At 42.7% G+C, this 24,191-nt stretch overlaps 10 non-coding genes across 10 annotated transcripts; all 10 read right to left on the bottom strand.

Annotated features, from left to right (window-relative positions):
- Positions 1–1,053: 1,053 nt before the first annotated feature.
- On the bottom strand, positions 1,054–1,139 carry TRNAR-UCU (transfer RNA arginine (anticodon UCU)). Its single transcript is given in 2 exon segments — positions 1,054–1,089; positions 1,103–1,139. It is a non-coding gene; the product is annotated as a tRNA-Arg (tRNA).
- An 812-nt stretch (positions 1,140–1,951) lies between these two features.
- TRNAR-UCU (transfer RNA arginine (anticodon UCU)) lies at positions 1,952–2,037 on the bottom strand. The gene is given in 2 exon segments: positions 1,952–1,987; positions 2,001–2,037. It is a non-coding gene; the product is annotated as a tRNA-Arg (tRNA).
- A 776-nt stretch (positions 2,038–2,813) lies between these two features.
- TRNAR-UCU (transfer RNA arginine (anticodon UCU)) lies at positions 2,814–2,899 on the bottom strand. The gene is given in 2 exon segments: positions 2,814–2,849; positions 2,863–2,899. It is a non-coding gene; the product is annotated as a tRNA-Arg (tRNA).
- A 761-nt stretch (positions 2,900–3,660) lies between these two features.
- On the bottom strand, positions 3,661–3,746 carry TRNAR-UCU (transfer RNA arginine (anticodon UCU)). Its single transcript is given in 2 exon segments — positions 3,661–3,696; positions 3,710–3,746. It is a non-coding gene; the product is annotated as a tRNA-Arg (tRNA).
- An 8,139-nt stretch (positions 3,747–11,885) lies between these two features.
- Positions 11,886–11,971, bottom strand: TRNAR-UCU (transfer RNA arginine (anticodon UCU)). The gene is given in 2 exon segments: positions 11,886–11,921; positions 11,935–11,971. It is a non-coding gene; the product is annotated as a tRNA-Arg (tRNA).
- A 761-nt stretch (positions 11,972–12,732) lies between these two features.
- Positions 12,733–12,818, bottom strand: TRNAR-UCU (transfer RNA arginine (anticodon UCU)). The gene is given in 2 exon segments: positions 12,733–12,768; positions 12,782–12,818. It is a non-coding gene; the product is annotated as a tRNA-Arg (tRNA).
- A 796-nt stretch (positions 12,819–13,614) lies between these two features.
- On the bottom strand, positions 13,615–13,700 carry TRNAR-UCU (transfer RNA arginine (anticodon UCU)). The gene is given in 2 exon segments: positions 13,615–13,650; positions 13,664–13,700. It is a non-coding gene; the product is annotated as a tRNA-Arg (tRNA).
- A 784-nt stretch (positions 13,701–14,484) lies between these two features.
- TRNAR-UCU (transfer RNA arginine (anticodon UCU)) lies at positions 14,485–14,570 on the bottom strand. The gene is given in 2 exon segments: positions 14,485–14,520; positions 14,534–14,570. It is a non-coding gene; the product is annotated as a tRNA-Arg (tRNA).
- Positions 14,571–16,215: 1,645 nt separating this feature from the next.
- TRNAR-UCU (transfer RNA arginine (anticodon UCU)) lies at positions 16,216–16,301 on the bottom strand. The gene is given in 2 exon segments: positions 16,216–16,251; positions 16,265–16,301. It is a non-coding gene; the product is annotated as a tRNA-Arg (tRNA).
- Positions 16,302–23,224: 6,923 nt separating this feature from the next.
- TRNAR-UCU (transfer RNA arginine (anticodon UCU)) lies at positions 23,225–23,310 on the bottom strand. Its single transcript is given in 2 exon segments — positions 23,225–23,260; positions 23,274–23,310. It is a non-coding gene; the product is annotated as a tRNA-Arg (tRNA).
- Between the last annotated feature and the right edge of the window lie 881 nt (positions 23,311–24,191).

Below are 24,191 nucleotides of genomic sequence, written 5' to 3'. Positions count from 1 at the left end.
TGGTTAAATATAACAATAAGCATTTTTGATCAGCAGTTATTGATTTAAAGTATCGAAAATTGATTTGTAATTGGTGATCTTACATTGAAAAGATTTTTATGTCACCAGCCTATCACTACTTAGTCTCCTATATACAATGTCTATTTTATGTATTATTGTAAGTAAAGTTTAAATGTTTGCATTTGAAACTAAAGAACGACTCTGGTGGTACTCGAACACAAGACCTTTGAATAGCTACAACCTACTAGAAGTCCAATGCGCTGTCCATTGCACCACAGAGCCACTGATGTACCACATTTTTGTATCAACAGTACAATGTGTTGAATACTCTTATGTTTTAAATGACAATCTGTGATGAAACTAATCTTTTTATTTTTCTATTTTTTAAGTAGGCTGTAAAGAGAGTATCGTAGAGTGAGAGTCAAATTTTTGTAATGATTTCAGAAATAGCTCCCACTTTGTGTGAGGTGCAAATCAATATGGGGACAATTGCACCATGTCTGATTGAGTGTTTGTTGCAAAGAAACTGAAGACAGAAACATTTTGGTAACATTTATATAGGTTTTGTATTTTTACCAGTATAGATATTTATATTAATTTATATTATAATAATTACATGGCTATCGAGTGTCAGATATTTATAACATTTCTCCCAAATGCAACAGCTATGTCTGAGTCTTCCTCTTGCTGTTTTCAAGTGCAAGTTCTATATCATGTTTTAGCAATTGTGTAGGTTATTTGTATTACCCATCTAAGGATTTTTTTATGATTTTTGAGTGTACTGTAGATACCCTTTAAGCTTTGTATTCCTACGTGAGCAGACTCAACATAATATTTTCATTGCTGGTTAAAAATAACCATCCACATTTTTATTACCAGTTATTGATTTAAAGTATCTAAAATTGATTTGTAACTGGTCTTACATTTAAATGATTTTTATATCAACAGCCCGTAATTACTTTGTATATATAGTATATAGGTCTCCCATATACAATGTCTATGTTATGTATCATTTTAAGTAAATTTTAAATGTTTGCATTTGAAGCTAAAGAATGACTCTGGTGGGACTCGAACCCACAACCTTTGAATAACTAAAACCTACTAGAAGTCCAATGCGCTATCCATTGCGCTACAGAGCCACTGAAGCAGCAAGCGTTTGTATCGACAGTACAACTTGTAGAATACTTTCATGTTTTAAAAGCTACAATCTGTGATGAAACAAATCTATTATGTCTTTCTTTTTTTAGAAGAATGTATATACAGAGTATTGTAGAGTAAGAGCCAAAATTTTATACTGATTTCAGAAATAGCATCCTCATTGTGTGAGGTGCAAAAAAATGTGGGGACAATTGCACCCTGTGTGAAATAGTAACTGTTTATTGCAATACAAACTAAAGACCAAAATATTTTCTAAAATGTATTTAATGTTTAGAGTGCTTAACAGTGTAGATATTCATCTTATTTCATACTATAATGATAATGTTGCTAACCTGTGTCAGATATTTCCAACATTCCTCTTGAATGCAACATCCCTGTCTGAGTTTTCCGGCTGCTGATTTCGAGTGCAAGTCCTATATCAGGTTTAAGCAATTATTTAGCTAATATGTGATAACCATGTAAGGATTACAGGTAAAAAGGATTTAATGTTTTTTGAGTGTAGATACCCTTCAAGGTATGCATAGCTAGCTGAGCAGACTCAACATTGAATTTGGTTGCTGGTTAAATATAACAATAAGCATTTTTGATCAGCAGTTATTGATTTAAAGTATCGAAAATTGATTTGTAATTGGTGATCTTACATTGAAAAGATTTGTATGTCACCAGCCTATCATTACTTTGTATATATATATACATATATATATATATATAGTAAATAAGTCTCCTGTATACAATGTCTACGTTATGTATTATTGTAAGTAAACTTTAAATCTTTGCATTTGAAACTAAAGAACGACTCTGGTGGGACTCGAACCCACAACCTTTGAAAAGCTACAACCTACTAGAAGTCCAATGCGCTATCCATTGCACCACAGAGCCACTGACGTATCTTTTTTTTTGTATCAACAGTACAATGTGTTGAATACTCTTATGTTTTAAATGACACAATCTGTGATGAAACTAATCTTTTTATTTTTCTATTTTAAGTATGCTGTAAAGAGAGTATCGTAGAGTGAGAGTAAAATTTTTGTAATGATAGAAATAGCTCCCACTTTGTGTGAGGTGCAAATCAATATAGGGACAAATGCACCATGTCTGATTGAGTGTTTGTTGCAAAGAAACTGAAGACAGAAACATTTTGGTAACATTTATATAGGTTTTGTATTTTTACCAGTATAGATATTTATATTAATTTATATTATAATAATTACATGGCTATCGAGTGTCAGATATTTATAACATATCTCCCAAATGCAACAGCTATGTCTGAGTCTTCCTCTTGCTGTTTTCAATTGCAAGTCCTATATCAGGTTTTAGCAATTGTGTAGGTTATTTGTAATACCCATCTAAGGATTTTTTATGATTTTTGAGTGTACTGTAGATACACTTCAAGCTTTGTATTCCTACGTGAGCAGACTCAACATAATATTTTGATTGCTGGTTAAAAATAACCATCCACATTTTTATTAACAGTTATTGATTTAAAGTATCTAAAATTGATTTGTAACTGGTCTTACATTTAAATGATTTTTATGTCACCAGCCTATCATTACTTTGTATATATATATATATAGTAAATAAGTCTCCTGTATACAATGTCTACGTTATGTATTATTGTAAGTAAACTTTAAATCTTTGCATTTGAAACTAAAGAAAGACTCTGGTGGGACTCGAACCCACAACCTTTGAATAACTACAACCTACTAGAAGTCCAATGCGCTATCCATTGCGCCACAGTGCCACTGATGTATCATACTTTTGTATCAACAGTACAATGTGTTGAATACTCTTATGTTTTAAATGACACAATCTTTGATGAAACTAATCTTTTTATTTTTCTATTTTTTAAGTATGCTGTAAAGAGAGTATCGTAGAGTGAGAGTAAAATTTTTGTAATGATTTCAGAAATAGCTCCCACTGTGTGTGAGGTGCAAATCAATATGGGGACAATTGCACCATGTCTGATTGAGTGTTTGTTCCAAAGAAACTGAAGACAGAAACATTTTGGTAATATTTATATAGGTTTTGTATTTTTACCAGTATATATATTTATATTAATTTATATTATAATAATTACATGGCTATCGAGTGTCAGATATTTATAACATTTCTCCCAAATGCAACAGCTATGTCTGAGTCTTCCTCTTGCTGTTTTCAAGTGCAAGTCCTATATCAGGTTTTAGCAATTGTGTAGGTTATTTGTAATACACATCTAAGGATTTTTTATGATTTTTGAGTGTACTGTAGATACACTTTAAGCTTTGTATTCCTACGTGAGCAGACTCAACATAATATTTTGATTGCTGGTTAAAAATAACCATCCACATTTTTATTACCAGTTATTGATTTAAAGTATCTAAAATTGATTTGTAACTGGTCTTACATTTAAATGATTTTTATGTCAACAGCCTATAATTACTTTGTATATATAGTATATAGGTTTCCCATATACAATGTCTATGTTATGTATCATTTTAAATGTTTGCATTTGAAGCTAAAGAATGACTCTGCTGGGACTCGAACCCACAACCTTTGAATAACTACAACCTACTAGAAGTCCAATACGCTATCCATTGCGCCACAGAGCCACTGAAGCAGCAAGCGTTTGTATCGACAGTACAGCTTGTAGAATACTTTCATGTTTTAAAAGCTACAATCTGTGATGAAACAAATCTATTATGTCTTTCTATTTTTAGTAGGATGTATTTACAGAGTATTGTAGAGTAAGAGCCAAAATTTTATACTGATTTCAGAAATAGCATCCTCATTGTGTGAGGTGCAAAAAAAATGTGGGGACAATTGCACCCTGTGTGAAATAGTAACTGTTTATTGCAATACAAACTAAAGACCAAAATATTTTCTAAAATGTATTTAAGCCGTTCATAACTTTATTGTGATTACATAAACCTTTTCTTTACGCTAGCTTATCACTAAATAAACCACACAACACACTGAAATAAAGACACGGACACAGTAGCTGGAGTTAAAGGTCAGACGATGTTTATTAATCGCTGACCAACTCTTTAAACTAATAATTGAGGCCGAATTAGAATTGATTTGAATATATATTTAACTTTAGTTTGGAGGATGGCAAACAGAAAATCGCTGCCAAACACCAGCACCAGTCACCTAGATGAAAAACCACCAAACCAAGGAGGGGAGTACACATACCCCGCCTCCTTCCCGCATAACCCGCATTGTGCTGGCCTTACCCCTCTCTCTCTGGCAAACGTTCGGTTCCCGCAGGGGAACGTCTAAATGTCCAACCGCAAGAAAAGGACACACCTGCCGTCCTTCTAAAGAGGGAGCCCCACAATTACCACTTATGCCTGTGTGACAGCTGGTTGGCAGCGACTTCCCGCCAATCTTGTTTTCAATAGCCCACAGCAAGAACAAAAAACATAGCCGCATTCTGGGAGGGCGGGCGGGCATAAAATGAATGGCAAGAGGAAGTTTAGCAAAATGGCCACCACCTATATACTAACCTAAGACCCTCCTCTTCATCTTGATGCACAACCTTCTAATCCAATAGGAAAAAACCAACCGGGAACACTGATCTGCCTAGCAACTGCTTAGTCATTTAAACAACCAATCACAAAAAGTTGATCGCTTATATGGCCTCAGGCTTATGCAGCCTTCAGCTTATCTAAGCCGTTCATAACTTTATTGTGATTACATAAACCTTTTCTTTACGCTAGCTTATCACTAAATAAACCACACAACACACTGAAATAAAGACACGGACACAGTAGCTGGAGTTAAAGGTCAGACGATGTTTATTAATCGCTGACCAACTCTTTAAACTAATAATTGAGGCCGAATTAGAATTGATTTGAATATATATTTAACTTTAGTTTGGAGGATGGCAAACAGAAAATCGCTGCCAAACACCAGCACCAGTCACCTAGATGAAAAACCACCAAACCAAGGAGGGGAGTACACATACCCCGCCTCCTTCCCGCATAACCCGCATTGTGCTGGCCTTACCCCTCTCTCTCTGGCAAACGTTCGGTTCCCGCAGGGGAACGTCTAAATGTCCAACCGCAAGAAAAGGACACACCTGCCGTCCTTCTAAAGAGGGAGCCCCACAATGACCACTTATGCCTGTGTGACAGCTGGTTGGCAGCGACTTCCCGCCACCAAGGTTTACCAAAACCGCCACCGCCATCCGCAACCACAAAAATAACCAAACAAGTAACTAACTAGCTCTACCGAAAAAGACCGAAAATATCCTCCAGAAAAAACTGCACTCCTTCCGGAGAAAGGTGGACCCCATCGTCTCTGTAGAACTGCCTGTTCCGCAGCACCAGCAGAGGATGCTTGATTGCGACTCCGCCTATGGCCCTGACAAAAAGAGACACCGTAGAATTCACCTTTTTGCGTGCTTTCTCCAGCGCCGAGAAACGCACCGCACCACGCCAATGGAAACGGGGCACCATTTCCGACCAGACGATGCAGACCCCCGGCCAATGACAACGGATCGCCACCACATCTGCCTTTATAGACAAAATCAAATCTATGCCTTTAACTCGGCCTAGATCATTGCCACTCAAGTGAATGATAATACAACTGGGGCGACCCCAGCGGCGCTCCCGAGAAAAAAGAACCCGCAACAGATCACCCCATAACATACCCCTAACACCTAACCATCTCAATTGCCTGGACCCAAAAATCTCAGTCGCCCTAGATGCCATGGGATGTTTTTCCGCCCAAAAAATATAGGAATGACCAACCATCCATATGTGGTCTCCAAAATTGATGACAGCTGCAAAAGAAAATATCCTAACATCAGATTATGCACATAATCCGTAACTTAAACACAACGTAACAGAATTAAAAACCCAAGTGAAGGAGAAAACTCAAAAAACCTCCCGTGGACCTTGATAGAACAGCCAATTGAAATTAGGCCCCCTCGGAGGAAAAATTTTACAAATTCACTTCACACCCTCGATTCCTGAACGGTAAGCGTTCAAAAACCGACGAGTAAACACGTTTTTGGGTTAGCGCAACAGGCGCACTTATAATTTATCTATACGGACATAGGACTTATAGGAGGCCGACTTCCAGCGACCCAACTCCCGAATAGCCGCAGGTGATGAACCGGCAGCCGCCGCATGGGTAGCCGCCCCAATCCGAAAGGAATGAGTACCGAAGTCCGCCTCCTGCAAGCCCAGCGCCATCAAACATTTCTTGAACACAGACGCAAACTGAAACTTTGTCAGAGGGTCAGCCTGCACGTGTACCAGCAACTGGTTGCCCCCCTGAGGTCTTAACCGCACATACTCTTGCGTCAAACGCAGTGGGCAAACGCCCGGTTCCTCCTGAGCCTCCAATGACAACCAGCGACCCCGACCAGTTTGATCTGTCTTGGATCGCACAATCCGACAGAGCAAAAGGCCCTCCTGCAAGCGCACGTTCTCGTAGAGCAGACCTGATTCCCGGGACGCCTTGCTGCTCGCCACTAATTCGCTCACCCGGAAAGCCCCGAAAAAGGCCAGGGTATACGCACAACTAAACAATGCCACCTCAAATTCCGAGGACGCAATCCGAGGTAGCACGTGCAGCAATTCTGCTAGTAGCTGCAATGTTATTGGCCTACGTGAATCCGCAGGCGCTAAGTGCAACCTAGCCCAACCTTTCAGCGCTCTGGAAAGGACAAACGACCCCGTGGGGTCCGTCATCCCGTGGAGCCGCGAGTGGAAGGCGATGCCCGCAAGGGCAGTAGCCATGGCCGCTTTTGACCTACCGTTTTGGTAATGTTCCCAAACAAAGGTCAACAGGGCGTCGGCCGAGGACTCACCTGCCACCCCGTACCTACTCTGAAAGGCCGACCAATCCCGCCATGCTGCATCATACGCTCGTAGAGTGGAGGGAGCCAGAGCACATCTGGCTAAAGCAGTTAACCCGATTCGACCATCTGCCAGACAGAAGGTGGGCACTGTAACCCCTCCGCCTCCGCTCCCGGAACCAACGTCCTGAATTTGTCAAATTGGAACCGGGACAATGCATCCGCAATTCCATTGTCAACTCCAGGAACGTGGCGAGCCCTAAAATTAATATTGCGCTGCAAACAAACTAAAACTAAATGCCTTAGCAGTCTCAGTGCCTGCGGTGAGGAGGAACGCTGATTATTAATCGCATGTACTACCCCCAAGTTGTCGCAAAGAAACAAGATGTCCCTATTTGCGAACCGTCCGGCCCATAACTCAAGCGCCACTATGATCGGGAACAATTCCAGCAACAGAAGGTTCTTGGTAAAGCCGCGCGTTACCCAAGATGCCGGCCAAGCCGCAGCGCACCATGCACCAGCGAAGAACGCGCCGAACCCTCGGCTGCCTGAAGCATCCGTGAACAATTTCAGCTGCTTACTAGAACAACAAGGGGCGGGCCACAAAACTTCCTTGTTGAAGGACACCAGGAAAGAGACCCAAATCCGCAAATCATCTCTGATCTCGCGGGAAAGGTACACGGAATGATTCTGCCGTACCGTACCCGCCGTGGCCCGCTCGAGATTGCGCCAGAAAATCCTACCCATGGGGATAATCAGACACGCAAAATTGAGAGAACCAAGCAAGGACTGCACCTGCTTAAGCCGAACCCTGCGTTTGCCTAAACAGTCTGTAATTAAACCTAATAGCTTCCGCACCTAATCCTCGGGCAAGCGACAGCAACCCCCCACCGTGTCAATTTCGATACCTAAATAGCTAAGACAAGTGCAAGGGCCCTCGCATTTATCTAGCGCGACCGGCACCCCTAAAGCGCAGAATAACGACCTGGCCACCGAAAGAATGTCCCCACAGACCGAACTGTCCCCGGGCCCAACAAAGAGAAAATCGTCCAGGTAGTGAGCCACCCCCATTTGTCCGGAGGCGGTCTGGACGCACCAGTGCAAAAATGTGCTAAAGCACTCAAAGTAGGCGCAGGAGACAGAGCAACCCATGGGGAGACACCGATCCACGTAAAATTCGCCCCCTAGTTTGAAACCCAGAAACCGAAGGGAAGCTGGGTGCAGGGGGAGTAGGCGAAAAGCCGATTCTACGTCCAATTTTGCCAAAAGACCCCCCGGACCACAATCCCGCACTAAGCGCAGCGCGTCGTCAAAAGACTGGTAACGTACCCTGCACTTGTCGTCCGGAATGGCGTCGTTGACCGACAATCCCGGAGGGTGCGACAAGTGCTGTATCAAGCGAAACTTGCCTGCGGCCTTCTTGGGCACCACCCCTACTGGGGAAATGCACAAGGAGGGCAGAGGGGGAAAGGCGTAGGGCCCGGCCATGCGCCCCAGGCCAATCTCCCCGTCCACTTTCCGCCGGACCTCCTGCGGGAATTCGCGAGCCGATCTCAAATTCCGGCGCGCCACCACCTGGACCGAATCCGAAATGGGCAAACGAAAACCGTGCCGAAAACCCTCCAAGAGAAAAGATGACGCCGCCTCATCGGGGTACAAACTAAGCCAGCGCTGCAACTCAGGAACTAGAATCGGGGAGAAAGCCTTACTTGCCAATTCCCCCGGCCTCGGTGGAAGCGGCGGGCTTACCGCCTGTCGCCGAGGTGCAATCCTTGGCCGGGTGACTTGCTCCACACAGCTTACATGAGTGGCGAAAACGACAACTCGCTCCTTTGACGCACTTGCCGTCGTTGTAGGCAAAGCACTTGCCTTTTCCCGTCAATCGGGAACCCGCCGCCCCGGCCGCCCCGGGCTTCTTGGCCGTGACGTCCGGGGTGGGTTTGACCTGCTGCGTGACCTCCAACCACACCTCAACATCCTTAAAACCAGCGGGCAGGATGGGGTTGCCATCCTGATTGCGACGAAACTTCTCGTCGTAATCCCGCCACGCGGACCCCTTTGATTTTAAGTACATATCGTGTACTAAAAACAAATATTTAACCAAGTTGGCATACTCCGAGGGACGTGATTCCGTGTAGCAAGCCATGAAAACCAAAAAACCACGCAGCCACTGGTGAAAATTGCGAAACGCATTTTCCCCAATACCACCCGGCTTCTTGGCTGCGTCAAAGCCCTGCCGCATTTCCTCCGTGAGGGTGAATACGTCCACGTACTTCCCCTTCCGGATTTTCCCCCGCATGCGCTTACGAACCCCCCGTGCGACTGCAGTGTTGGCGCAGTGTACCATCTCCCCATAACGGGGGGGGGGGGTCAGGAGGGACCACCGGCGCAGGAGCGGCTACTCTATGCGCCTCCTTCGCCATTCGCCGCGCTATGAGTCTAGCTAATTTCCGCGGGCGCAGCGGAGAACCTGACGACACACTGCTGGAAGATGAGGAACTACATGTTGTAATGTGCAAAGGAAGGTTTAGCTCACCGGTATTAGAAGGACCCGGAACCGCGTCGTCCGCTGCTACCGCCTCCGCTGATGTCCGCACTTCACCGGTTGCTGTTGCGTTCGTCCGTGACCCTCGCCTCCTGCCGGGCGTAGCACCTGCATTGAACGGAACCTGTGAGGGAGAAACAGAGGGGACAACAGGCGTAGGGGGGACCAAAACATCATTAGCAAGTGGTTGAACCTGCGGAGGAGGAGTCCCCGCCCCGCCGCTCCGCGTCGGATGGCAGCCTGGAAGCTGCAGGGGGGGAACCCCCACCGAGGCGTACCCGACCGACTGCGTAAAGGCAGCCCCGCTCACTGCACCGACACTCGCGGGGTAAGACGGCCGCCACGCAGTATGCGGCGGGCAGCCGCTCGTCCCCGCCCATCCGGCGGACACCGGAAGGAACTGAGGGGGCGCCGGGAGAGGAGGCCAACCCTGTGCCACCTGACTCCCCCCGACCAGTGACTGTCCCGCCTGCAGGCCCGCAAAGGCCGTAAAGGGCACCGCGACCCGAGGTCCGCCGACCGACCACGTGGGCTGCACGCCGGCGCCCGCGCCGGTTACGTGCGGGGAAAATTGTGTACTGGACGCAGTCGTGAAACCCATGGAGGGCATGCTGGCGGCTAAGGGGAATGTCGGTGCAAGAGGCCACGGAAAACCCCCAGGGAAGAGCTGGCTACCCGTGAAGCCCTGTTGCGCTGCCACCGACAGGGACGCGCCGGGTGTCACGTAAGCCGCTGAGACGGCCGACTGCGTGGACCCAAACTGAAATGACCCGGGAAGGGCGAGGGCAGGGGTTTGAAACCCTGCAAACGGGGACGCCGCGAAAGCCGGCGGGGGAGCTGATGACCAGGGGCCGCCGACGCAGGCCCCCGACGTAGGGGCCACCTCCGTGAAACCCTGCCAGCTGGGGCGGGCGCAGCGGCAGTCACTGCCACGTCCCCTGCCCCAGCAACCTCAGGCCTAACCCAACCCTCATTCCCCCTTAAGTACTGGGGTGTGGAAGGACCCGCGTTGTGGAGGATTAAATTGGGGCCCTGCGCTGCTCTGAGGACAGCGGGGGCCTCCCCCCGCTGTCCCGGGCTCATGTTCCCTGGCTGTGCAGTGGCCCCCCCCTCACCCCCCGCAGCGCCGTCGCGGCCGCCCGGCACCACGTGCGCCGCCGGGCCGCCGCCGAGAGCCGCCCGCGGGGAAGGAGGAGGAGGGCCGGAGCTGATAACCGCGCCGGAGGAAGGAGAGGGTGAAGGGGGCTGTGTTGCTGCGAGCGTCGGTGCCCGCGGCCCTGTCGGGCCACGCGGCCCGACGCCACGTGACGAGCGGCCGCTAGCTGCCTGCCTACGTCCGGCTAGGAAGCGGGCTTCCACTGCCCGCCCCCGCCGCCTGTCCGTAGCAGGGGAAAACCTTCTCTGGGGCCCTGCACTGGGGGAACGCGAGCGGGGGGTGCTCCCAGCCTCCACGAGGCGGCGGGGAGGAGGGGCGGAACGTCTGGGCCGCGGCATGCTGGAGAAGGGAGACACTGGAGCACAAAACACTGGCACCCAGTATGAAACTGCAACAACAACAGGTGAGAGGGGGAACAAGAAAGGGGGTACAAATGCAGAGCAATGAAGGACAACAATAACCAGCAATTCAAATAAGCAATGATCTACTTATCCTTCCTGGTCATAAAATGAATGGCAAGAGGAAGTTTAGCAAAATGGCCACCACCTATATACTAACCTAAGACCCTCCTCTTCATCTTGATGCACAACCTTCTAATCCAATAGGAAAAAACCAACCGGGAACACTGATCTGCCTAGCAACTGCTTAGTCATTTAAACAACCAATCACAAAAAGTTGATCGCTTATATGGCCTCAGGCTTATGCAGCCTTCAGCTTATCTAATGTTTAGAGTGCTTAACAGTGTAGATATTCATCTTATTTCATACTATAATGATAAGGTTGCTAACCTGTGTCAGATATTTCCAACATTCCTCTTGAATGCAACATCCCTGTCTGAGTTTTCCGGCTGCTGATTTCGAGTGCAAGTCCTATATCAGGTTTAAGCAATTATTTAGCTAATATGTGATAACCATGTAAGGATTACAGGTAAAAAGGATTTAATGTTTTTTTGAGTGTAGATACCCTTCAAGGTCTGCATAGCTAGCTGAGCAGACTCAACATTGAATTTGGTTGCTGGTTAAATATAACAATAAGCACTTTTGATCAGCAGTTATTGATTTAAAGTATCGAAAATTGATTTGTAATTGGTGATCTTACATTGAAAAGATTTTTATGTCACCAGCCTATCATTACTTTGTATATATATATATATATAGTAAATAAGTCTCCTGTATACAATGTCTACGTTATGTATTATTGTAAGTAAACTTTAAATCTTTGCATTTGAAACTAAAGAACGACTCTGGTGGGACTCGAACCCACAACCTTTGAATAACTACAACCTACTAGAAGTCCAATGCGCTATCCATTGCGCCACAGAGCCACTGATGTATCATACTTTTGTATCAACAGTACAATGTGTTGAATACTCTTATGTTTTAAATGACACAATCTGTGATGAAACTAATCTTTTTATTTTTCTATTTTTTAAGTATGCTGTAAAGAGAGTATCGTAGAGTGAGAGTAAAATTTTTGTAATGATTTCAGAAATAGCTCCCACTTTGAGTGAGGTGCAAATCAATATGGGGACAATTGCACCATGTCTGATTGAGTGTTTGTTCCAAAGAAACTGAAGACAGAAACATTTTGGTAGCATTTATATAGGTTTTGTATTTTTACCAGTATATATATTTATATTAATTTATATTATAATAATTACATGGCTATCGAGTGTCAGATATTTATAACATTTCTCCCAAATGCAACAGCTATGTCTGAGTCTTCCTCTTGCTGTTTTCAAGTGCAAGTCCTATATCAGGTTTTAGCAATTGTGTAGGTTATTTGTAATACACATCTAAGGATTTTTTATGATTTTTGAGTGTACTGTAGATACACTTTAAGCTTTGTATTCCTACGTGAGCAGACTCAACATAATATTTTGATTGCTGGTTAAAAATAACCATCCACATTTTTATTACCAGTTATTGATTTAAAGTATCTAAAATTGATTTGTAACTGGTCTTACATTTAAATGATTTTTATGTCAACAGCCTATAATTACTTTGTATATATAGTATATAGGTCTCCCATATACAATGTCTATGTTATGTATCATTTTAAATGTTTGCATTTGAAGCTAAAGAATGACTCTGGTGGGACTAGAACCCACAACCTTTGAATAACTACAACCTACTAGAAGTCCAATGCGCTATCCATTGCGCCACAGAGCCTCTGAAGCATCAAGCGTTTGTATCGACAGTACAACTTGTAGAATACTTTCATGTTTTAAAAGCTACAATCTGTGATGAAACAAATCTATTATGTCTTTCTTTTTTTAGTAGGATGTATATACAGAGTATTGTAGAGTAAGAGCCAAAATGTTATACTGATTTCAGAAATAGCATCCTCATTGTGTGAGGTGCAAAAAAATGTGGGGACAATTGCACCCTGTGTGAAATAGTAACTGTTTATTGCAATACAAACTAAAGACCAAAATATTTTCTAAAATGTATTTAATATTTAGAGTGCTTAACCGTGTAGATATTCATCTTATTTCATACTATAATGATAAGGTTGCTAACCTGTGTCAGATATTTCCAACATTCCTCTTGAATGCAACATCCCTGTCTGAGTTTTCCGGCTGCTGATTTCGAGTGCAAGTCCTATATCAGGTTTAAGCAATTATTTAGCTAATATGTGATAACCATGTAAGGATTACAGGTAAAAAGGATTTAATGTTTTTTGAGTGTAGATACCCTTCAAGGTCTGCATAGCTAGCTGAGCAGACTCAACATTAAATTTGGTTGCTGGTTAAATATAACAATAAGCATTTTTGATCAGCAGTTATTGATTTAAAGTATCGAAAATTGATTTGTAATTGGTGATCTTACATTGAAAATATTTTTATGTCACCAGCCTATCATTACTTTGTATATATATATATAGTAAATAAATCTCCTGTATACAATGTCTACGTTATGTATTATTGTAAGTAAACTTTAAATCTTTGCATTTGAAACTAAAGAACGACTCTGGTGGGACTCAAACCCACAACCTTTGAATAACTACAACCTACTAGAAGTCCAATGCGCTATCCATTGCGCCACAGAGCCACTGATGTATCATACTTTTGTATCAACAGTACAATGTGTTGAATACTCTTATGTTTTAAATGACACAATCTGTGATGAAACTAATCTTTTTATTTTTCTATTTTTTAAGTATGCTGTAAAGAGAGTATCGTAGAGTGAGAGTAAAATTTTTGTAATGATTTCAGAAATAGCTCCCACTTTGTGTGAGGTGCAAATCAATATGGGGACAATTGCACCATGTCTGATTGAGTGTTTGTTCCAAAGAAACTGAAGACAGAAACATTTTGGTAACATTTATATAGGTTTTGTATTTTTACCAGTATATATATTTATATTAATTTATATTATAATAATTACATGGCTATCGAGTGGCAGATATTTATAACATTTCTCCCAAATGCAACAGCTATGTCTGAGTCTTCCTCTTGCTGTTTTCAAGTGCAAGTCCTATATCAGGTTTTAGCAATTGTGTAGGTTATTTGTAATACACATCTAAGGATTTTTTATGATTTTTGAGTGTACTGTAGATACACTTTAAGCTTTGTATTCCTACGTGAGCAGACTCAACATAATATTTTGATTGCTGGTTAAAAATAACCATCCACATTTTTATTACCAGTTATTGATTTAAAGTATCTAAAATTGATTTGTAACTGGTCTTACATTTAAATGATTTTTATGTCACCAGCCTATCATTACTTTGTATATATATATATATATATAGTAAATAAGTCTCCTGTATACAATGTCTACGTTATGTATTATTGTAAGTAAACTTTAAATCTTTGCATTTGAAACTAAAGAAAGACTCTGGTGGGACTCGAACCCACAACCTTTGAATAACTACAACCTACTAGAAGTCCAATGCGCTATCCATTGCGCCACAGAGCCACTGATGTATCATACTTTTGTATCAACAGTACAATGTGTTGAATACTCTTATGTTTTAAATGACACAATCTGTGATTAAACTAATCTTTTTATTTTTCTATTTTTTAAGTATGCTGTAAAGAGAGTATCGTAGAGTGAGAGTAAAATTTTTGTAATGATTTCAGAAATAGCTCCCACTTTGTGTGAGGTGCAAATCAATATGGGGACAATTGCACCATGTCTGATTGAGTGTTTGTTCCAAAGAAACTGAAGACAGAAACATTTTGGTAACATTTATATAGGTTTTGTATTTTTACCAGTATATATATTTATATTAATTTATATTATAATAATTACATGGCTATCGAGTGTCAGATATTTATAACATTTCTCCCAAATGCAACAGCTATGTCTGAGTCTTCCTCTTGCTGTTTTAAAGTGCAAGTCCTATATCAGGTTTTAGCAATTGTGTAGGTTATTTGTAATACACATCTAAGGATTTTTTATGATTTTTGAGTGTACTGTAGATACACTTTAAGCTTTGTATTCCTACGTGAGCAGACTCAACATAATATTTTGATTGCTGGTTAAAAATAACCATCCACATTTTTATTACCAGTTATTGATTTAAAGTATCTAAAATTGATTTGTAACTGGTCTTACATTTAAATGATTTTTATGTCAACAGCCTATAATTACTTTGTATATATAGTATATAGGTTTCCCATATACAATGTCTATGTTATGTATCGTTTTAAATGTTTGCATTTGAAGCTAAAGAATGACTCTGCTGGGACTCGAACCCACAACCTTTGAATAACTACAACCTACTAGAAGTCCAATATGCTATCCATTGCGCCACAGAGCCACTGAAGCAGCAAGCGTTTGTATCGACAGTACAGCTTGTAGAATACTTTCATGTTTTAAAAGCTACAATCTGTGATGAAACAAATCTATTATGTCTTTCTTTTTTTAGTAGGATGTATATACAGAGTATTGTAGAGTAAGAGCCAAAATTTTATACTGATTTCAGAAATAGCATCCTCATTGTGTGAGGTGCAAAAAAAATGTGGGGACAATTGCACCCTGTGTGAAATAGTAACTGTTTATTGCAATACAAACTAAAGACCAAAATATTTTCTAAAATGTATTTAATGTTTAGAGTGCTTAACAGTGTAGATATTCATCTTATTTCATACTATCATGATAATGTTGCTAACCTGTGTCAGATATTTCCAACATTCCTCTTGAATGCAACATCCCTGTCTGAGTTTTCCGGCTGCTGATTTCGAGTGCAAGTCCTATATCAGGTTTAAGCAATTATTTAGCTAATATGTGATAACCATGTAAGGATTACAGGTAAAAAGGATTTAATGTTTTTTTGAGTGTAGATACCCTTCAAGGTCTGCATAGCTAGCTGAGCAGACTCAACATTGAATTTGGTTGCTGGTTAAATATAACAATAAGCACTTTTGATCAGCAGTTATTGATTTAAAGTATCGAAAATTGATTTGTAATTGGTGATCTTACATTGAAAAGATTTTTATGTCACCAGCCTATCATTACTTTGTATATATATATATAGTAAATAAGTCTCCTGTATACAATGTCTACGTTATGTATTATTGTAAGTAAACTTTAAATCTTTGCATTTGAAACTAAAGAACGACTCTGGTGGGACTCGAACCCACAACCTTTGAATAACTACAACCTACTAGAAGTCCAATGCGCTATCCATTGCACCACAGAGCCACTGATGTATCATACTTTTGTATCAACAGTACAATGTGTTGAATACTCTTATGTTTTAAATGACACAATCTGTGATGAAACTAATCTTTTTATTTTTCTATTTTTTAAGTATGCTGTAAAGAGAGTATCGTAGAGTGAGAGTAAAATTTTTGTAATGATTTCAGAAATAGCTCCCACTTTGTGTGAGGTGCAAATCAATATGGGGACAATTGCACCATGTCTGATTGAGTGTTTGTTCCAAAGAAACTGAAGACAGAAACATTTTGGTAACATTTATATAGGTTTTGTATTTTTACCAGTATATATATTTATATTAATTTATATTATAATAATTACATGGCTATCGAGTGTCAGATATTTATAACATTTCTCCCAAATGCAACAGCTATGTCTGAGTCTTCCTCTTGCTGTTTTCAAGTGCAAGTCCTATATCAGGTTTTAGCAATTGTGTAGGTTATTTGTAATACACATCTAAGGATTTTTTATGATTTTTGAGTGTACTGTAGATACACTTTAAGCTTTGTATTCCTACGTGAGCAGACTCAACATAATATTTTGATTGCTGGTTAAAAATAACCATCCACATTTTTATTACCAGTTATTGATTTAAAGTATCTAAAATTGATTTGTAACTGGTCTTACACTTAAATGATTTTTATGTCAACAGCCTATAATTACTTTGTATATATAGTAGAGATGAGCGGGTTCGGTTTCTTTGAATCCGAACCCGCACGAACTTCACTTTTTTTTCCACGGGTCCGAGCGACTCGGATCTTCCCGCCTTGCTCGGTTAACCCGAGCGCGCCCGAACGTCATCATGACGCTGTCGGATTCTCGCGAGGCTCGGATTCTATCGCGAGACTCGGATTCTATATAAGGAGCCGCGCGTCGCCGCCATTTTCACTCGTGCATTGAGATTGATAGGGAGAGGACGTGTCTGGCGTCCTCTCCATTAGAATAGAGATAGATAGATTAGATAGAGAGAGATTGTGCAGAGTCGCAGACAGAGTTAGTTTACCACAGTCAGTGACCAGTGCAGTTGCTAGTTAACTTTTATTTAATATAATATATCCGTTCACTTCTCTCTGCTATATCCGTTCTCTGCCTGAAAAAAAAAACGATACACAGCACAGTCAGTCACACAGTGTGACTCAGTCTGTGTGCACTCAGCTCAGCCCAGTGTGCTGCACAGTCATCAATGTATAAATTAAAAGCTTATAATTAATTGTGGGGGAGACTGGGGAGCACTGCAGGTTGTTAGCAGGAGCCAGGAGTACAATTATATTAATTAACAGTGCACACTTTTGCTGCAGGAGTGGTGACCAGTGCCTGACCACCAGTATAGTATTGTTGTATACTACTAATATCTCTTTAAATATCAACCAGTCTATATTAGCAGCAGACACAGTACAGTGCGGTAGTTCACGGCTGTGGCTACCTCTGTGTCGGCACACGGCAGGCAGTCCGTCCGACCAGAATTGTATTATTTATTATTATATACCTACCACCTAACCGTGGTTTTTTTTTCATTCTTTATACCGTCATAGTGTCATCCTAATTGTTACGAGTATACTACTATCTCTTTATCAACCAGTGTACAGTGCGGTAGTTCACGGCTGTGGCTACCTCTGTGTCGGCACACGGCAGGCAGTCCGTCCGACCAGAATTGTATTATTTATTATTATATACCTACCACCTAACCGTGGTTTTTTTTTCATTCTTTATACCGTCATAGTGTCATCCTAATTGTTACGAGTATACTACTATCTCTTTATCAACCAGTGTACAGTGCGGTAGTTCACGGCTGTGGCTACCTCTGTGTCGGCACACGGCAGGCAGTCCGTCCGACCAGAATTGTATTATTTATTATTATATACCTACCACCTAACCGTGGTTTTTTTTTCATTCTTTATACCGTCATAGTGTCATCCTAATTGTTACGAGTATACTACTATCTCTTTATCAACCAGTGTACAGTGCGGTAGTTCACGGCTGTGGCTACCTCTGTGTCGGCAGTCGGCAGGCAGTCCGTCCATCCATAATTGTATTATTATTATAATATATACCACCTAACCGTGGTTTTTTTTTCATTCTTTATACCGTCGTCATAGTGTCATACTAGTTGTTACGAGTATACTACTATCTCTTTATCAACCAGTGTACAGTGCGGTAGTTCACGGCTGTGGCTACCTCTGTGTCGGCAGTCGGCAGGCAGTCCGTCCATCCATAATTGTATTATTATTATAATATATACCACCTAACCGTGGTTTTTTTTTCATTCTTTATACCGTCGTCATAGTGTCATACTAGTTGTTACGAGTATACTACTATCTCTTTATCAACCAGTGTACAGTGCGGTAGTTCACGGCTGTGGCTACCTCTGTGTCGGCAGTCGGCAGGCAGTCCGTCCATCCATAATTGTATTATTATTATAATATATACCACCTAACCGTGGTTTTTTTTTCATTCTTTATACCGTCGTCATAGTGTCATACTAGTTGTTACGAGTATACTACTATCTCTTTATCAACCAGTGTACAGTGCGGTAGTTCACGGCTGTGGCTACCTCTGTGTCGGCAGTCGGCAGGCAGTCCGTCCATCCATAATTGTATTATTATTATAATATATACCACCTAACCGTGGTTTTTTTATACCACCTAACCGTGGCAGTCCGTCCATAATTGTATACTAGTATCCAATCCATCCATCTCCATTGTTTACCTGAGGTGCCTTTTAGTTCTGCCTATAAAATATGGAGAACAAAAAAGTTGAGGTTCCAAAATTAGGGAAAGATCAAGATCCACTTCCACCTCGTGCTGAAGCTGCTGCCACTAGTCATGGCCGAGACGATGAAATGCCAGCAACGTCGTCTGCCAAGGCCGATGCCCAATGTCATAGTACAGAGCATGTCAAATCCAAAACACCAAATATCAGAAAAAAAAGGACTCCAAAACCTAAAATAAAATTGTCGGAGGAGAAGCGTAAACTTGCCAATATGCCATTTACCACACGGAGTGGCAAGGAACGGCTGAGGCCCTGGCCTATGTTCATGGCTAGTGGTTCAGCTTCACATGAGGATGGAAGCACTCAGCCTCTCGCTAGAAAACTGAAAAGACTCAAGCTGGCAAAAGCACCGCAAAGAACTGTGCGTTCTTTGAAATCCCAAATCCACAAGGAGAGTCCAATTGTGTCGTTTGCGATGCCTGACCTTCCCAACACTGGACGTGAAGAGCATGCGCCTTCCACTATTTGCATGCCCCCTGCAAGTGCTGGAAGGAGCACCCGCAGTCCAGTTCCTGATAGTCAGATTGAAGATGTCAGTGTTGAAGTACACCAGGATGAGGAGGATATGGGTGTTGCTGGCGCTGGGGAGGAAATTGACCAGGAGGATTCTGATGGTGAGGTGGTTTGTTTAAGTCAGGCACCCGGGGAGACACCTGTTGTCCGTGGGAGGAATATGGCCGTTGATATGCCAGGTGAAAATACCAAAAAAATCAGCTCTTCGGTGTGGAGGTATTTCACCAGAAATGCGGACAACAGGTGTCAAGCCGTGTGTTCCCTTTGTCAAGCTGTAATAAGTAGGGGTAAGGACGTTAACCACCTCGGAACATCCTCCCTTATACGTCACCTGCAGCGCATTCATAATAAGTCAGTGACAAGTTCAAAAACTTTGGGTGACAGCGGAAGCAGTCCACTGACCAGTAAATCCCTTCCTCTTGTAACCAAGCTCACGCAAACCACCCCACCAACTCCCTCAGTGTCAATTTCCTCCTTCCCCAGGAATGCCAATAGTCCTGCAGGCCATGTCACTGGCAAGTCTGACGAGTCCTCTCCTGCCTGGGATTCCTCCGATGCATCCTTGCGTGTAACGCCTACTGCTGCTGGCGCTGCTGTTGTTGCCGCTGGGAGTCGATGGTCATCCCAGAGGGGAAGTCGTAAGCCCACTTGTACTACTTCCAGTAAGCAATTGACTGTTCAACAGTCCTTTGCGAGGAAGATGAAATATCACAGCAGTCATCCTACTGCAAAGCGGATAACTGAGTCCTTGACAACTATGTTGGTGTTAGACGTGCGTCCGGTATCCGCCGTTAGTTCACAGGGAACTAGACAATTTATTGAGGCAGTGTGCCCCCGTTACCAAATACCATCTAGGTTCCACTTCTCTAGGCAGGCGATACCGAGAATGTACACGGACGTCAGAAAAAGACTCACCAGTGTCCTAAAAAATGCAGTTGTACCCAATGTCCACTTAACCACGGACATGTGGACAAGTGGAGCAGGGCAGGGTCAGGACTATATGACTGTGACAGCCCACTGGGTAGATGTATGGACTCCCGCCGCAAGAACAGCAGCGGCGGCACCAGTAGCAGCATCTCGCAAACGCCAACTCTTTCCTAGGCAGGCTACGCTTTGTATCACCGCTTTCCAGAATACGCACACAGCTGAAAACCTCTTACGGCAACTGAGGAAGATCATCGCGGAATGGCTTACCCCAATTGGACTCTCCTGTGGATTTGTGGCATCGGACAACGCCAGCAATATTGTGTGTGCATTAAATATGGGCAAATTCCAGCACGTCCCATGTTTTGCACATACCTTGAATTTGGTGGTGCAGAATTTTTTAAAAAACGACAGGGGCGTGCAAGAGATGCTGTCGGTGGCCAGAAAAATTGCGGGACACTTTCGGCGTACAGGCACCACGTACAGAAGACTGGAGCACCACCAAAAACTACTGAACCTGCCCTGCCATCATCTGAAGCAAGAAGTGGTAACGAGGTGGAATTCAACCCTCTATATGCTTCAGAGGTTGGAGGAGCAGCAAAAGGCCATTCAAGCCTATACAATTGAGCACGATATAGGAGATGGAATGCACCTGTCTCAAGTGCAGTGGAGAATGATTTCAACGTTGTGCAAGGTTCTGATGCCCTTTGAACTTGCCACACGTGAAGTCAGTTCAGACACTGCCAGCCTGAGTCAGGTCATTCCCCTCATCAGGCTTTTGCAGAAGAAGCTGGAGGCATTGAAGAAGGAGCTAACACGGAGCGATTCCGCTAGGCATGTGGGACTTGTGGATGCAGCCCTTAATTCGCTTAACAAGGATTCACGGGTGGTCAATCTGTTGAAATCAGAGCACTACATTTTGGCCACCGTGCTCGATCCTAGATTTAAAGCCTACCTTGGATCTCTCTTTCCGGCAGACACAGGTCTGCTGGGGTTGAAAGACCTGCTGGTGACAAAATTGTCAAGTCAAGCGGAACGCGACCTGTCAACATCTCCTCCTTCACATTCTCCCGCAACTGGGGGTGCGAGGAAAAGGCTCAGAATTCCGAGCCCACCCGCTGGCGGTGATGCAGGGCAGTCTGGAGCGACTGCTGATGCTGACATCTGGTCCGGACTGAAGGACCTGACAACGATTACGGACATGTCGTCTACTGTCACTGCATATGATTCTCTCAACATTGATAGAATGGTGGAGGATTATATGAGTGACCGCATCCAAGTAGGCACGTCACACAGTCCGTACTTATACTGGCAGGAAAAAGAGGCAATTTGGAGGCCCTTGCACAAACTGGCTTTATTCTACCTAAGTTGCCCTCCCACAAGTGTGTACTCCGAAAGAGTGTTTAGTGCCGCCGCTCACCTTGTCAGCAATCGGCGTACGAGGTTACATCCAGAAAATGTGGAGAAGATGATGTTCATTAAAATGAATTATAATCAATTCCTCCGCGGAGACATTGACCAGCAGCAATTGCCTCCACAAAGTACACAGGGAGCTGAGATGGTGGATTCCAGTGGGGACGAATTGATAATCTGTGAGGAGGGGGATGTACACGGTGATATATCGGAGGGTGAAGATGAGGTGGACATCTTGCCTCTGTAGAGCCAGTTTGTGCAAGGAGAGATTAATTGCTTCTTTTTTGGGGGGGGTCCAAACCAACCCGTCATATCAGTCACAGTCGTGTGGCAGACCCTGTCACTGAAATGATGGGTTGGTTAAAGTGTGCATGTCCTGTTTTGTTTATACAACATAAGGGTGGGTGGGAGGGCCCAAGGATAATTCCATCTTGCACCTCTTTTTTCTTTTCTTTTTCTTTGCATCATGTGCTGATTGGGGAGGGTTTTTTGGAAGGGACATCCTGCGTGACACTGCAGTGCCACTCCTAGATGGGCCCGGTGTTTGTGTCGGCCACTAGGGTCGCTAATCTTACTCACACAGCTACCTCATTGCGCCTCTTTTTTTCTTTGCGTCATGTGCTGTTTGGGGAGGGTTTTTTGGAAGGGACATCCTGCGTGACACTGCAGTGCCACTCCTAGATGTGCCCGGTGTTTGTGTCGGCCACTAGGGTCGCTAATCTTACTCACACAGTCAGCTACCTCATTGCGCCTCTTTTTTTCTTTGCGTCATGTGCTGTTTGGGGAGGGTTTTTTGGAAGGGCCATCCTGCGTGACACTGCAGTGCCACTCCTAGATGGGCCCGGTGTTTGTGTCGGCCACTAGGGTCGCTTATCTTACTCACACAGCGACCTCGGTGCAAATTTTAGGACTAAAAATAATATTGTGAGGTGTGATGTGTTCAGAATAGGCTGAAAATGAGTGTAAATTATGTTTTTTGAGGTTAATAATACTTTGGGATCAAAATTACCCCCAAATTCTATGATTTAAGCTGTTTTTTAGGTTTTTTTTAAAAAAACACCCGAATCCAAAACACACCCGAATCCGACAAAAAAAATTCGGTGAGGTTTTGCCAAAACGCGGTCGAACCCAAAACACGGCCGCGGAACCGAACCCAAAACCAAAACACAAAACCCGAAAAATTTCCGGCGCTCATCTCTAATATATAGTATATAGGTCTCCCATATACAATGTCTATGTTATGTATCATTTTAAGTAAATTTTAAATGTTTGCATTTGAAGCTAAAGAATGACTCTGCTGGGACTCGAACCCACAACCGTTGAATGACTACAATCTACTAGAAGTCCAATGCGCTATCCATTGCGCCACAGAGCCACTGAAGCAGCAAACGTTTGTATCGACAGTACAACTTGTAGAATACTTTCATGTTTTAAAAGCTACAATCTGTGATGAAACAAATCTATTATGTCTTTCTTTTTTTAGTAGGATGTATATACAGAGTATTGTAGAGTAAGAGCCAACATTTTATACTGATTTCAGAAATAGCATCCTCATTGTGTGAGGTGCAAAAAAATGTGGGGACAATTGCACCCTGTGTGAAATAGTAACTGTTTATTGCAATACAAACTAAAGACCAAAATATTTTCTAAAATGTATTTAATGTTTAGAGTGCTTAACAGTGTAGATATTCATCTTATTTCATACTATCATGATAATGTTGCTAACCTGTGTCAGATATTTCCAACATTCCTCTTGAATGCAACATCCCTGTCTGAGTTTTCCGGCTGCTGATTTCGAGTGCAAGTCCTATATCAGGTTTAAGCAATTATTTAGCTAATATGTGATAACCATGTAAGGATTACAGGTAAAAAGGATTTAATGTTTTTTGAGTGTAGAAACCCTTCCAGGTCTGCATAGCTAGCTGAGCAGACTCAACATTGAATTTGGTTGCTGGTTAAATATAACAATAAGCATTTTTGATCAGCAGTTATTGATTTAAAGTATCGAAAATTGATTTGTAATTGGTGATCTTACATTGAAAAGATTTTACTTTGTATATATATATATAGTAAATAAGTCTCCTATATACAGTGTCTACGTTATGTATTATTGTAAGTAAAGTTTAAATGTTTGCATTTGAAACTAAAGAACGACTCTGGTGGGACTCGAACACAAGACCTTTGAATAACTACAACCTACTAGAAGTCAAATGCGCTGTCCATTGCACCACAGAGCCACTGATGTACCACGTTTTT

Source organism: Pseudophryne corroboree, chromosome 4, assembly GCF_028390025.1.
Source record: "Pseudophryne corroboree isolate aPseCor3 chromosome 4, aPseCor3.hap2, whole genome shotgun sequence".
Taxonomy (NCBI): Eukaryota; Metazoa; Chordata; class Amphibia; order Anura; family Myobatrachidae; genus Pseudophryne; species Pseudophryne corroboree.
This window is presented reverse-complemented; position numbering and strand designations above follow the sequence as displayed.